The sequence below is a fragment of the Chrysochloris asiatica genome, unplaced genomic scaffold (genome assembly GCF_000296735.1).
Source record: "Chrysochloris asiatica unplaced genomic scaffold, ChrAsi1.0 scaffold00021, whole genome shotgun sequence".
NCBI lineage: Eukaryota > Metazoa > Chordata > Mammalia > Afrosoricida > Chrysochloridae > Chrysochloris > Chrysochloris asiatica.
The window spans coordinates 28,779,752-28,787,991 of NW_006408539.1; the positions used below are offsets into that span (position 1 = coordinate 28,779,752).

Genomic DNA, 8,240 nt, shown 5'->3' on the forward strand with positions numbered 1-8,240 from the left:
CACACATCTGCATCCACATGTCTGCATCCATACGACTGTGTCTATGTCTGTGTATGTAGTCCTGGGGTGGTGCCAATTGTTAGGAGATGTACTAACCAAGCTTAGAGTTTGAACCCACACAAAGGAACCTCAGGAGACAGACCTGGTGATCTGCTTCCAGAAGGTCACACAGCCTTGAAAACCCTCTGAAGCAATTCCACTCTGCATATGTGGGGTCTCTGTGAGTTGGTATTGACTGGACAGCCCCTCACAACCACCACAGCAGACACTGAGCTGAGCTGAACTTCTTGTAGTCACGGCACCTACACCAACGCCCGATGTTGTTGACAAAGAGAGGAGCAATCATAATCCCTCCGCTGTGCTCTCTGTGCCAGGTGCCCACTCTGGTCCTGCTTCGCCAGCTCCCAATGCCCTGTCCCCAGAACAGTGGGGTGCAAGGCTGCTCAGGACAGGGCCACGTCTGCAAACACATGGGTCCCCCTCTCTGAGAAGTGTTGTGTGGACATGGAACCCAGGGATTGGCCAGTGCCTCTCTTCTCTCTGAAGGTCTAGCCTGACTATTTCTCTGCTCTGGGGAACAAAGCTTCCCAGGAGGTTGTGATCTCCTAGCTCCAAGCTTCTCAGGAACTATGGATGAGGACAGCCTGACATCTGCTCTCCGGCTGTCATCCCAAACCAAGGCCTACTGCCTTCGAGTCAGTTCTGCCCTCTGTAGGGTTTCCAGAACTGTAAATGTTTACATGTACAGAGAGCCTCATCTTTCTTCCTAGGAGCAGATGGTGGGTTTGAACCACCAACCTTTCAGCTAACAGCTGTATGCCTAAACCACAGCACTATCAGAGGAATGAGGTGTTAGAATAGGTTTCTCTTCCCCTGCCATCCTATTGGCATCGAACCCAAGAAGGTCCCTGGATTTTTCTCTCTCATGGGCTGGGTCACTGGGAGGCAGGGAGACAGCTTTGTCCTATCAGCAGACATGAGCTGAACGTGTATTCACTAGCCTCACATCCAGCAACAGGAAAACCTCAAACAGTGCTGGGACACACAAATTTTGTTACTGGGGCTAAAGGACATTTCAGAGGACAAACACAGGGTAGAGGTGACAGCTGGTCCCTATAAAACAAAGAACTAAGCACAGGAATGTTTGGCTCTCCTCCTTCCAGCAGACACACACACACACACAAGCAAGCACGCACACAACCCAAGTCACTAACCTACCGATACTCGGATTTTTGTTCAAGTATATAAAAAACACAGAGCCCTGATGCTGACTTGGTTAAAATGCTTGACTGCAGTTCAAACCTACCAGCCACTTCACAGGAAAAAGATGAAGCAATCTGCTTCTGTAAAGATTTATACCTTCAGAAACCCTAAAGAGAAGCTCTATTCTGTCCTATGCTGTTGTTGTGAAGAGCCATCGAGTCGGTCCTGACACATAGCAACCTTGTATACAGTTTCCAAGGAGGAGCTGGTGAGCTTGAACTGCCAACCTTACAGTTCAAACAACTTTGCAGTCTGGCGCATTAACCCACAGTGCCATATTCTGTCTTATAGGGTTTATAAAACCATATTTACTTGACCATAGTGTATTTGGGTTGGTTTTTGTTTTGTTTTTTCAGTTTTATATAAAGACCTCTGTTACCTTGGCTAAGTCCAAAAACTTCACATTACCCTCCACTGAGAAAACCTAACACACTCCTCCTGAAAGAAGTTCCACTCAATGGACACTCCCTAACTCTGTGGGCTCAGCTGAAGGTGGCCTTGATGTCTCTGGGAATCTTGGCCCCCAGGCTCAGTGGTGGCCTGCAGGAGTAAGAGGTGAGCTCAGTGGGGTGGAGGATGGGTTTTGATACTGCAGGCAACTCTCAATACAGCCCCTTCAGGGGACAGAGGGGTCTCCACTTCCATATTTCCCCGAAGAAGGCGCCAACAGACCAGTCAATAGTGCTGTTGTTAGGGTCCATCCAGTTGGCTCCAACTCATAGGAAGCCCGAGCATGCTAGAACAACACAGTGCCTGGTCACGTGCCATCCTCACAATCATTATTATGTCTGAGCCCATTGGTGCTGCCACTGGGACAATCCTAATCACTGGAGTCTTCCTCTCTTTCACTGACCCTCTACTTCACCAAGCATGATATCCTTCTCCAGGAAGTCCCGAGAACATGTCCAAAGTACATGAGACCAAGTTACCAGTCTGGCTCATCAAGCATTCTAGTAGCTATACTTAGTCCAAGACAGATTGGTTCATTCTTCTGGCCATTCATGACACATTCAATATTCTGCACCAACACCGTAACTGAAAGGCATCCGTTCAGTTTTCCTTATCCACTGTCCAGCTTTCACACGCACTTGTGGCTCTCCTTCTTAAGTGCCATCAAGTGGGCTCCGACTCACATGACCCACTACCCAGTCCTGTGCCACCTTCACAATTGTTGTTACACATGAAATGATTGAAGATTCCATGGCTTGAGTCAGGTACACCTTAGTCCTCAAAGTGACATCATTTTTTAACATTCCAAAGAGGCTTTTTGCAGCAGATTTGCTCAATGCAATTTGGTTTGGTTTCTGGACTATTTGTTAGTTAACTCTTAACATGAGCTAAAACCCCCCAGAGATAGCAAACCCTAAACAGGATAAGGAGAGTCTGTTTCCCTAATTGCATTACAGGCAGATCCTCGTTGTTGCGCTGAGACCAGAGGCGCCACCCAAGAACTATGTTTCCCCCTAAAGTTCAGAGGCTGGGGTATTCATTGGAGAAGAGCTGCAGTTTAGATTAAAGCTCATTCTGGAGAACTAGGATGGGAAACCCTTTTTCTGGCAAAATTTGTAACATCATTTGTGGGCCATACAAAATTATCAACTTACAAATTAGCCTCCTGGGGGTAATCCACGAGTCCTGCATGAGTGCAGAGGTGTTCACTATTGCTGTCATGGTTCGTCTGTTAAAACTGCATCGCCTCTGTGTCCCAGAACATGGGTCTCGGCAAGAACAGAGACCTGGCCACTCCTCAGGAATGAATTCAAATATTTCCAAAGAATGACCATGACCTCTTCAGTGTAAGGTGAACAGAATTTGGTGATTATGGGTAGGAAGACCTGGGTCTCCATTCCTGAGAAGAATTTGAATGATAAAATTAACTTGGTTGACAGTAGAGAACACAAGGAGCCTCCACAAGGAGCTCATTTACTTACCAAAAGTCTGGATGATGCTTTAAAACTTGTTGAGCATCCATCCAGTCTTAGGGAATCAAGTAGACATAGTTTGGATAGTAAGAGGCAGTTCTGTGCACAAGGGTGCCATGAGCCAGCCAGGCCATGTGAGACTATTTGTGACAAGGATCATGCAAAAATTTGAAAGTGACACATTTTTTTCCTGAAATTGATTTAGAGAAGTACAAACTTCTATCAGAATGCCCAGGTGTTCTTTCTGATGTCCAAATAGAGAAAGGTATTAAGTACAAATTTGAAGTATATGAAAAGAACGATTAATATGAAACCATCTCCTGATTTACTTCAAGTTGTTCTCCTCCTCTAAAAAGAATTATGTATTTTAACACTAGGAAAAAGATCTCGTTGGCTTTCAATCTGCGTATAATTGTTTCTAAGCAGTGCTTTTGTATTTTCCTCGTCAATCCTAAATAGACTATCAGATATCGTTTGGGGGGGTGGAGAATAGCCCGCTATATTTAATTAACTCCCCCCTAATGTGATGTCTGGAACTTCAGTTGCGTTGGCAGCATCAGACCAAATGATTCCATGGGTAGCACGTCCCCTACCCATACTATAGAGTGTGCCACTGAGGGAAGACTCAGGGTTGGTGGGAGAGCACAGTGCCCTTCCTTCCCTCCTATCTAAAGCATGTTGTAGTTTGTAGAATGGGTTTGAGAGTAAATATTAGCCTAATCAAGATTTAAATATTTGCTGTTGTTGGTAGGTGCCCGGTTGAGTCGATTTCAACTCATAAAGACCACATGGGACAGAGTAGAACTGCCCCACAGAGTTCCAGGCTGTCATCTTGGTGGAAGCACATGAGCAGGCCTTCCTTCTGAGCAGTCATTGGGCGGGGTTCCAACAGCCAAATGTTCAGTTAGCAGTCTTAACCATGGCACCACCAGAGTTCCTTATCAATAGAGTAAGAGGACCAAATTCTGTTTTAACTTCAAGGGGCAGAAGGAAAGGAATGTTTCCAATGACAGAAACTGGACTTTGGAGCTGAAGGCCATGAGCGTCCTGAAGTCTCTGGAATCATCAGCCATCAGACCTCCCGCTGCCTTGTTCTTCAACCAGGAACAGCAACATTGTGGGTGAGAACTGGGCTAACTGTACCGTCAGCTGTACACAGTGGGGGCTCGATGAACATCAGTGTCCGTCCGTCTTGTCTATGAAGCGTTACAATCATGGTGCACACTCTACAGCTCGCATCTCCAAGTAGCTATAAGATCTTCATAAGGAACGGAGGGGCAGTCTTTGACCCCCAGATCATTTAAAACAGCTTGGAAACAATGACAAGGAGAAAGGGATCAGGAGTTTTTTGAAAAGCACCCAATATGTCAGAATTGGGTAAGAACACTGGATCGCCCCAATTATTGCCTCTAATGCCATTTCTAATCGTGCTCATAACTCATTTTTTTATGGGAAGATCAAGTTAAAGTTGAAGGGAAAAAAAAATCCTGTTCATGTATATTAATAACAATTCCATTCCCTTAGAAATTGATAGAGACAAAATTGAATGGGTTCACAAAGAGACAACTTCCACTGTATCATTTGTCTGGAAGCATTCTGGTCACAAAATGCCCATAATTACTGTCATTCTCGGCCTTGTCTGAGTCTGAAATCACAGTGCTGATGGGCTGAAGTGACAAAGGCTCTCTGAACAGCCAGGATGTTTAGATCCGGCTGGTAGGTCTGCCTTGACTGGAAAAGCATGAGATGCAGCTGCCGCCAGCATCTCCACGTGAAGCTGTGTTCCTCTGTCCTCGTTTGGCTGGAAACTCTTCCATAGCCATTGTTTTGATTGCAGCATTGTCCACAGTCTGGGTTTATGAATAATCTGTGCTATTAAGATGACTCGTGCTCCTTCCAGATTGCAGTACGAGATCCGCCCCTGAGCAGGCTTCAATGGGCTTCGGCTCAAAGTTACAGGGAGTGGAGGTTATGTGCTATGTCCAGTAGGATGCATTTGATATTTGGTTTTTGTGGTATTTTGAGGGTCCTGAGAGGGTGAAGGAGGAGAGACAAAGTCAATCACTGCAGAGACAGAACAAGCTGTCCCAGGCAGGGGATCAGAGGCAGGACTTTTATAAAAAGTACACCCGAAACAATTACCCAGGCATGCCCCTTCTTTAGAACTTCCCCACCAAGCAGTGACCCAGGGTGAATGCCTGGGATTACTTCTACCTTGATCATTTGAATGAGCAGGAGCCCACCTAACTCACACACACACACACACACACACACACACACACACACCTAGGTTGGATTGGGCATCAACTGGGAATGTTTGCTCATAAGGAGATGAGATCTTACCTTACATGTAAAAGCCATTTGCTTGCCGATTTATGAGGAGGCAAGACTAAAAACACCTACCGAAAAACCAGCCCCCACAAAATAAAATAAAACAGATCCTCACAGACCTGAAGGCTCCTAGGGCTGGAGAGGGAAGAAGAGGGCCCCCATGTGTGCCCCTTTCCATGGTTGTGGGACTAACGTCCATTTCCTACAATGCTGTTGTTATGGTTGCTAGGTGCTGTTGAGTCAGTTCCAACTCATAACAACCTTAGGCACAAGAAAACGAAACACAGCCCGGTCCTGCACCAGCCTCACAACTGTAATGGGTGAGCCCAGTGTGGCTGCCGCTGTGTCAGCTCATCTCCTTGAAAGTCTTCTTCTTTTTCACTGACCTTCCACTTTAGCAAGCATGATGTCCTTCTCCAGGAACTGCTCCTTCCAAACAGCATGTCCAAAGTACAAGATTGGATGTATGAGAGAGGAAGTCTTGCCTGCGTCCAAGGAGCATCCTGGCTGTACTTCTTCTAAGACAAGTTTGTTTGTTCTTCTGGCAGTCCAGGGTGTAGTCAGTAGTCTTCACCAACAGCATAAGAGAAATCCATCGATTCTTCTATGGTCTTCCTTATTCATTGTTCAGTTTTCATGTGCATATGAGGGTACTGAGAATACCATAAGATCTTGCCCAGGTAAGTGTAGAAGAACATTTGCATTAGCAGTAACACATCTGCAGACATTCTGCAGGTCCAGAGGAGCTTTAGCTGGAATCATACTAGGTCCCGTCTTTGAACAGTGAATTTAAGCCACGCATCTGTCTTCCGTGGCTGAGTCCCAGTGTGTGTACTTTTCTGTCTCACTAATGCTTTTACGGAAGATGCAGCAGTAAGACCCCTCTGGCTTCCTAGCTCCCAGAAGCACCTGCATTTCCCCACCACTTGACATTTTTTCTCACTGGGTAGAAATGTGACATGCTCCTATGCTGTGTGATGAAAAGCACTCTAGATGAACAAGCCCTTTCTTATCACACGAGGTACGACACTGAGGTGGGCGATTTCCTCGTTTGTGTCTCTGAGATGAGCAGAAGGGCAGGGGAACTGCTGGAAAATGCTCGATGCAGAGCAAGGGCATTCATCACAGAACCTTCACTGCACCGGGAGCACATCCAGGCCACTGTGCATGAACCAGGGAGGCTGGGGAGACACTTCGATTTAAGATACCCTGGGAATCCTGGTGTCCGAAGATTTCTAAGACTCGTTATCCTGATAATTGTGTGATGTAGTCATCAGAGTTATAAACAGACTTTCTCTACATAAGAATTTCAAAATGATTTCTTTTTTTCTCATTGGAAATTACTTGTAAGTATAGCTAAAACAAGGAGCTCTGGTAGTGTAGTGGTTACGAATTGGGCTGCAAACCTTAAGGTCAGCAGTTCGAAATAGCAGGTGTTCTGCAAGAGAAAGATGAGGCTTTCTGCTCCTATAAAGATTTACAGCCTCAGAAACCCTGTACAGGGTCGCTATGAGTCAGAACCGACTCCACGGCACACAACAACAACAACAACATAGCCAAAACATAAGTTTTGGAATTGTCACAAAATTATCAGCCTTGGTAAAAATAAATTACCCTCACTGACAATTGCTTATTACCAAATACCATCAGGAATGATGAATGTGTCTCTCTAAGACTTTGACGCATAACATCAGCAGTTCAAGTAGGAAAACCATGGAAAAGTTTGGAAAGCTTCGCTTTTACTTGCTGGACCATTTGTTTATCCATCAAACCCATCCATGCCACAAACATGTGCTTATTGGACAACATTTTGTACTGGACTCCAGGAAAACTGTAGTTGAACAAAACAATTTGTTCTCCCAAGAACACGATAATCCAGATGGAAAGATGTAACGTGCTCTTAAAAACTGATGCTATGAAACAGAGCCAGATAAATGCCATAAGGGAGTTTGGATCAGGCGCTGTGAGACTTGGAAGAAAAGGCATGTTCTCTTAGCTGGGAAGAAAGACACTCACATTGATTAAACAGAAAGCATGTACCAAAGACCGTGGTTGTTGTTGTTAAGTGCTGTTGAGTCGGTTCCGACCCATTGCGACCCTGAACACGGTTTCCAAGGCTGTAAATCTTTACGGGAGCAGAAAGCCTCATCTTTCTCCTGTGGCGCAGCTGATAGTTTCGAACTGCCAACCTTGTGGTTCGCAGCCCGATTTGTAACCACTACACTACCAGAGCTCCTTAAGACCGTGGTAGCCATGGGAAGTAGGTCTTCAAAGATGGAACCTATGCTGATGGGTCGTGGGGATCCCCTGTGTGCAGAGTAGAACTGTGCTCCATAGAGTTTTCAAGGCTGTGACCTTTCAGAAGTAGATCTTTAGGACTTATTTCCAAGCACTTCTGGGTGAGTTTGAACCACCAACCTTTCAGTTATGGCCCAGTCCTTAATCCTTTACACCTGAAGAACTCCTTGCTTATGCATTGAAATGGACTCCACTGCAAGTAGCAACAGCAAGATGCTGAAAAGTGATGTCACTGTGAGCAGAAGAATGAAGGAAATCCAGGTGGGGGGTGGGGCGAGCAAGGCTTGAGGATGGCTGGGAATGTAGAGTGTTCTCCAGAGGAAGAGAGCTGAGGCCCATCCAAAGATTACGAAGATCAAAGGTCAACACAGGCTGAGATGGAATGTCAGAGAGCATCAGCTGCTAGGAAAAATGGTACAAAACAGG

General features: G+C 45.7%; 1 pseudogene; it reads left to right on the top strand.

The window, feature by feature from the left end:
* The first annotated feature begins 2,951 nt into the window (after window positions 1–2,951).
* Window positions 2,952–3,491, top strand: LOC102813366 (annotated as a pseudogene).
* The last annotated feature ends 4,749 nt before the right edge of the window (window positions 3,492–8,240 follow it).